Source organism: Littorina saxatilis, linkage group LG8 (assembly GCF_037325665.1).
Source record: "Littorina saxatilis isolate snail1 linkage group LG8, US_GU_Lsax_2.0, whole genome shotgun sequence".
NCBI lineage: Eukaryota > Metazoa > Mollusca > Gastropoda > Littorinimorpha > Littorinidae > Littorina > Littorina saxatilis.
Window position 1 is genome coordinate 58,066,495 of NC_090252.1, and position 7,245 is coordinate 58,073,739.

The 7,245-nt window shown below is 40.9% G+C and overlaps 1 protein-coding gene and 1 long non-coding RNA gene across 4 annotated transcripts in view; one reads left to right on the plus strand and one right to left on the minus strand.

The window, feature by feature from the left end:
• LOC138972404 (very low-density lipoprotein receptor-like) overlaps positions 1–7,245 on the minus strand; it is a 31,293-nt gene that overhangs the window by 15,769 nt on the left and 8,279 nt on the right. The gene's annotated exons all lie outside the window — the stretch shown is intronic.
• On the plus strand, positions 3,847–5,032 carry LOC138972402 (uncharacterized). Its single transcript, XR_011457599.1, has 3 exons — positions 3,847–4,245; positions 4,337–4,563; positions 4,737–5,032. It is a non-coding gene; the product is annotated as an uncharacterized lncRNA (long non-coding RNA).

Genomic DNA, 7,245 nt, shown 5'->3' on the forward strand with positions numbered 1-7,245 from the left:
CCCATTACTCCGACGTTTTCATTAAAAACACTTACCTTTTCCACTAAAACCTGCCCGTGCCTGTTTTCAGCTTGCCAAAAGCCTCCGCAGTCAAAATTCATGTCAATGAATTCATGCGCAAAGCTAATTCCCATTTGTCAGCATAATGGACGGCGTCATTCGACTTTTATGTGGACATTCAGTCATTCATATTGCTTATAAAAAGGTCTGCTATCTGCTTTTACATTTTGAAAGTCATTTTAAAATATCCCTGTGTATATTTGACATTGGCTTTCGTTATACTCAATTCGGCATACCGGGTTTATATTTTTACCAGAATTGCGCACGATAATGGCAGCGCAACAAATTCAGTTCGGGCCGTGCTGGTTTGATCGTTGACCCAAGTCAGTTCGCATGAAGTGTTACAGTCGGGGATAGAAATGTTAGCTGTCATCGCGCTGTTCTGTTTCGGTTTTCACACGTGGATCACTTACATACTCAGTCGTCGGGTTTAGGTGAGCCAAAGCTTCAATACTTCGCCTGTTGTAGACGTTAAGCTTGGAAGTTGTATGTCCGCACTGAGAGTCGGTCGCGGTACATCGCTTTTTACTTTGTCCCGGTCTTGAGTGTGAACACCTAAGGTTGGATACATCTAACACCACACATCCTCTTCTCTTCCCCATATATCTTAACTGTATCTCCAACTTCTTTTCGTCTTCTTCTTTTCATTTTGATGCCACTCCCTCATTTGTCGCTGAACCCCACAGTTGACTCGACTCGGATTCACACAAGCCCGTCTAGCAGACGACAGTTCAAACAGTCTTGAACAGCACGGTTGCAAGCAGATTCAGCTATCAATCGAAGCAATACACTTAAAGCCAAAGCAAATAACCAAATGAGAAAACCTAACGTTTGATTTGACTTCATGGTGACTCTTCTGATATTTTTTTTGGCGTTGGAATGGATCTCAACGGGTTCCCAGCTACGACAACTTGTCCAGAGTTATGCACCGCACGGCATGCCTTCGACAATCGATGTCAGTTTCAGATTGAGTTTTCGAACTACCAGGTGACTCGCGATACTCGTTGAACATACCATGCAGTCGCTTCAGCCAGCAAAATATCTCGACTCCGCTCTTTAAATCCATGCAGAATGTGGGTATCGTATGAAGTATTCTTTATTGTCTTAATATTGACACATGTAGGCCTGCACCTATACGTGATATTGAGTTTGACACCACAAACTATTTCAGTCGTATGTTGAAAAAAGTAGTCCGTCTGTAAACTCTGAATATGCAGATGACCTCTATAAATTATTCAATAATTGTACTCTGAAATCAAAGACAATGACCAATGACAGTTGAGATCGAAACTCGGTTGTGATGGGTTATCCATATGGTTGTGATGGATTATTCAGAATAATAACCTTCTCAGCTAACAGAGACAAAGAGGCAGGTCATGGGATAAATAATAATATAGCGCCCTTGATGCGTGTACAGCTCATATTCAATCCAGATTACCAGAGTCGCCTTGTGGCGAGATATGTGCGCGTCACAAATTATTGTATTATTAAAGACATTCCAACAAATTGACAATGTCCTTGTCTGGCTGGGTGAATGGGTATCGTGTGAATGAATACATGTCTATCTCTCTCTTCCTCACACGACACGTGTTGTACGTGCTGTACGCACTCAGTCACCTTCAATGGTTGCACGAAAAGTATTTGTAGTACGCACTCAGTCACCTTCAATAGCCTAGTTGTACGACGAGTATTTGTATCGTGGGAAACATGTGAACTGTCTAAATTTCATGCATGACTGTGTGATGAAGGTGAACTGTTAATTGTGAGTGAAACTCATTGTTGGGGTGTATAAGAGAAGAGTGTTGCCTGCCCAGTGGGGTCAGTTGTCCAACAGAAATTGGGGTGACAAAATGGATTTGTGTAGCTATATTGTTCTCACCCTGTGAAAGGTCGAGAACATGCACTTCACCTGTGATGTGTGGCAACACCGTCTTTGCAAGACCGGTAAGCGATAATTTTTCCTCTGTAGCTGTTTGAATATGTAGTGTGCGAGAATATGTAAAACAATTTTATATGGTATTTTAATACATAGAAAACAGATTCCATACGGCCAATTTATTAACGGAACAGTTGTTAACAGTTTGAAGTTTTTATTCACCAAAAAAGATTGACTGACCACATATTGAAAAACAATGAAAGATAGCAAGACAAGAGAGATTAAGGTTATTTAAATAAAAAGAACCGTAAAGCAATGATTTTATTCACAAAAAAAGGATTGAACCACATTGAACAACAATATACAAAATGAAACGTGCAGTCAAACCTGTTATTCTACATGAAACTTTACTAAACAACATGCGGTCAAATTCTGACAAAGTGACAAAACAAATATTTTTTGGCAAAAAGTGCTGCATTTATCAATCATAAAGAAACGTTTTACATTTTGCGCTGACAGCCGGTTCCATAAATTACCGTCAGCAAAGAAACTAATAAAACAGCTGGAACACAAAAGCAGTTAACATAATGATTTGCAGTTAAGGAGAGTGCTTAGCACTAGACCCGAGTAATTCATATATGCAAAGAGGGACATGACCATAGACGGCAGGCAGGGGAGATAACCATATTTACAGCTTTTCATGATATATATTTGAAATCCTAAATTTCTAATTGTGCAGGGATCAACTTAAAGGAGTAGAGCTCTGGAAGAGGGCACCTTGTCCATGACATTCGCCTGCCAACGTGAAGAGCTGTAAGTTAACAAGCATCAGTTGGTATTTTAAGTTACGGTCACAATTTAAAAGATGATTTGGAATTTAAATTGGATCAGTTAAATGCTATTGTTTTTCTATTGTAAAAATAATCGGTTGTAGATGTGTGTTGTGTTAACATCACATTTTCAAAGACGTTTTTATTCTAACAGACAACATGAAGAGGCCACCCCATTGGAGCCACCAGTGAGCAAAGAGGGTGCCTCGGCTAACTTTAGTTTTGGATTGAACGAGTGGTAAGTTCACCAGCATCAATCATTATCACCTTCTGAAAAGCAAATGTAAAATCGTAAATTGATGTGAACTTAACATGTTATGCGTTACAACCATGTTATCAATGGTTTTGAGGTATGTTTTTTTTTTTTTATAACAGGTGGAACGAGGATATAGAAAGTTTCCAGCCACCAATGTCATTAACACAACTCGAGGAAGACGAGGAAACCAAAGCCGAAGCTGATACACTTCCTTACCTGCAAATTTTACATCCAGGTATCAACGTTCGAGAAACTCCCGGTGCTTCTGAGTGGGTGGCCGAGTGGTAACGCACTTGCGCTCGGAAGCGAGAGGTTGCGAGTTCGACCCTGGGTCAGGGCGTTAGCAATTTTCTCCCCCCTTTCCTAACCTAGGTGGTGGGTTCAAGTGCTAGTCTTTCGGATGAGACGAAAAACCGAGGTCCCTTCCTGTACACTACATTGGGGTGTGCACGTTAAAGATCCCACGATTGACAAAAGGGTCTTTCCTGGCCAAATTGTATAGGCATAGATAAAAATGTCCACCAAAATACCCGTGTGACTTGGAATAATAGGCCGTGAAAAGTAGGATATGCGCCGAAATGGCTGCGATCTGCTGGCCGATGTGAATGCGTGATGTATTGTGTAACAAAATTCCATCTCACACGGCATAAATAAATCCCTGCGCCTTGAATATGTGCGCGATATAAATTGCATAAAATTTTTTTTTTAAATCCCTCCGCTTAGAACTGTACCCACGGAATACGCGCGATATAAGCCTCATATTAATATTGATTGATTGATTGCTTCTATAGCAGAAGAAATATTCAAGGTATAGAGCTGCTCTTTTTAATATCATTTAAGATGTAACACAAACTGTGGTGTAACAAAGTAAAGAACTAACAACAGGCATACTGTATTATAATACTACATTCGGACTGTTAAACCCAATACACATTAAAACATTGAATTCAATTCATCATACAATGCAGGCATTACTACTGTAACCAATCATAATAGTAATAAATATACATTTTATACATGTTTGCAGGTCCTCCCAACAGGATACAAAAGGGGAGAACCACTGTTGCTGGGACCGGGGGGGTACAGCTACAATGTGAAGAGGACGTTGAAAAACTCCAGGAACTGGCGCTGTAGCGTCCGCCCAGGCAATCATCCGTGCCCGGCGACAGTTGTGGAGAAGGGGGGAGAGTTCACTCCGGGGAAACAACCACATAATCATATTGGTAAGCAACAAACAGATTATTATAACTGATTTGGCCTATATGGTCCGCTTCATATCAACCCATTAAAATGTTTAATTTTTTATTTTTTTAGGACAGCCAAACTTGCTGCTGCAAAAGGAAATTAGATGCCAGCTGCAAGCCGCGGTGTCCGAACCTCTCCACAAGCACAAGTCAGCTCCACAGGTTGTCGAGGAAGTCATGATCAACCTCCCGCTAACAGGGAGTGAAAAACTGCCCCCATTTGCTGCTGAGGTCAGAGCCGCCAACCGGAAGAGAGCAGGCCATCAGCCAAAGCATCCACAGAAAATTGACTTCGAGGTAAACTGTCAGTTAAAGCATATTCAGAGGCGACTAGCCATGAAATTTGTTTAGGACAAATGACCAGAGCCACACACAAATATTGGCAAAATCACTTCAGATCCAAGAGACTACTTATAATAATTATACAGATGATGACACACTTCCCTGGCATTATTTTATATTTTTTTCAGCTCAGCAATGACCACATCCCAAAAGATTTTCTTTTGGAAGACATCAAGCTGGAAGGTGCCAGACATCTGATCTTTACATCAACTTTCCAGCGTCAGCTGTTGGAAAGAGCTGATGAGGTGTTTGTGGACGCCACCTTTAAGCTTGTGCGCAAGCCGTGGACTCAGCTTTTCTCAATCCATGTGTTTGTGAAACATGAGGACAGCCACAAACAAGTACCGCTGGTATTTGCATTGATGAGTCGCCGGACTACGCAAGATTACATTGAGGTGAAGTACATTATAATACGATTATACGAGAAGTTATATCCTCATATACCTCACCACACAATGCGACAATATATCACATGCACACCCCACCTTTTAATACATTAAATCAAATTTAAACAAAAGATATAAAGGGCTCTGTTGTGTTATTGAAGAGCTCAAGTAATGTGGTTTACTCTGTTCCAGGTCCTGGAGTCCATTCTTAAGAATTGTCCAGACTTTTCGCCAGAAAAAATCACACTCGACTTCGAGGCAGCGATGTGGTCGGCCATAAGGGAAAAACTACCCCCAACTGTGTTACACGGGTGTTCATTCCACTGGAGCCAGGTGGGACTTAAAAAACTTCTTATTGACAACTAAGATTAAATTTGATTTTACAGAACAATTCAATCCTATTTATCTAGCTCAAAGTAATGATAATAAAAAAATATTTTATAGTGCTCACTGTTCACCGCCAAATGGCAGTCTCATGGCGCTTTACATTAGACATTGAATGTAACACTTTGCCTATAAAAAGTGTTCTCGTAAAAAAAATAACATACAAGCATTTAAACAAATTAAACCTGTGGGATTGCAAAGACACTTACAAACTTATTGACAACTAAGATAGAATTTGATACCCAGAAAAATTAAGTTGTTTTTAACAGTGCGTTTTCAGAAAAATTAAAGCTGTGGGACTGCAAGGCGAGTTCTTGCAACATGGGTCAACTGATGAGATCCTCAAAAGGTTACTGGCCCTTCCACTGCTTCCCAGGTCAGAGATAAAAAAAAATGCTGGATGAAGCTGAAGTTGAGAAGCACCGGGGCTCAAATGAATCAAGTTTTCTGCTATGTCGAGGAACAATGGTACATTTTAAAATATTACAGGTTCTTATTATGCACAATGTAAACAGAAACAGACCATTTATTTTTGCCTCGAGTGCATTTCCTTTTTTAAAACACCATGTCTAAAAATCATGAATATATATTCAATGTCATTTACGCCCCGAATGTTAACCCTTTTCAAGTTCACAAGTCCTGATAGCCTCCTGGTGCTCCTTCGGCCTGATCGTCAGATCAAACAACGACGTTGAGGGCTACCACAACGGGATTAACACCAGATTTGGCACCAACAGATGCATGTATGCCTTGATCGATGCTCAAGCCTATGAAGCACAGGTATATTTACAGTATGTTCATATATACCTTTATCTACAAAGCACTGGAGAACATAACATAACCATTTAAAGGGGAAGGCGAGTAGAGGGGGATGTATAAATGGTTAGCCTGATAACAAATACAATTATAAAAATGTTTTTGTTTACATTTCCAGGTGGTGGTCTTGAAGACACAACTGGTTCGCTCACACGCCCATAACATAACATAAGCGACCTGATAGGCTTTTCAGCCTTTTGCCTGCTATGTATTTCAACTAGTGAATCGTTTGTATTTGTGCGCTGCGTACGTCCTAGGACGATCTCAATTGTGTTAAATTTGTAGACTAATGTACTTATTCCTGAACAGAAAATTAATAATGGAAACAAACTGAACAATATTTACCCAATGATGACAATGTGCGACATGTATTTTGGCCGATACTGATGGAACAAGAGTGCCGTGGCACATCACTTCAAATATGGCAGACCGGAGGCGCCGGAACAGGAAACTGCATGGGGTTCAACGAGTTCACCGGTAGGGGTTGTCTTCCAATCACAACACAGCAACATCGCGAATGCGAATGGGGACAATTTTTGTAAGAAAAAACTAAATTTGTAAATGAGGGCCGAAACGACCATTGGGCCGAAACGACCATTTGGGCCGAAACGTCCTGGTAAATTGGGGCCGAAACGACTTGGGCCGAAACGTCTTTGGGCCAAAACGACTGGCTACCGGTGCTTTTGATGCAGTCCGCGCCTGGGCTATAAGTATAGACACGAACCCCGGCATAAGCATTCATTTGCTCACAGCAGCTGAACACCTCGCTACATTTGCTTCTCTGTCTACGGGGTTTGCCTTCGGCCTCTACGTTTGCTTGCATTGTTTTCTTGTACAACGAATAACAAGTTGAAACAAGACGCTTGGACTTGGGCTTCGTATACTTACAACCTTCCATTCCTCCACTGAGGAAAACAAATATGTCAACCGTCCCTACTTAGGGTTCAGACACTTCATAATGGGTCCAAACTATTAAGGCCTGCCAAGGCTACAAATGCCACAAACATGTGCAGATACACACAACAAAAAGATCGTAGTTATGGAAAAACAA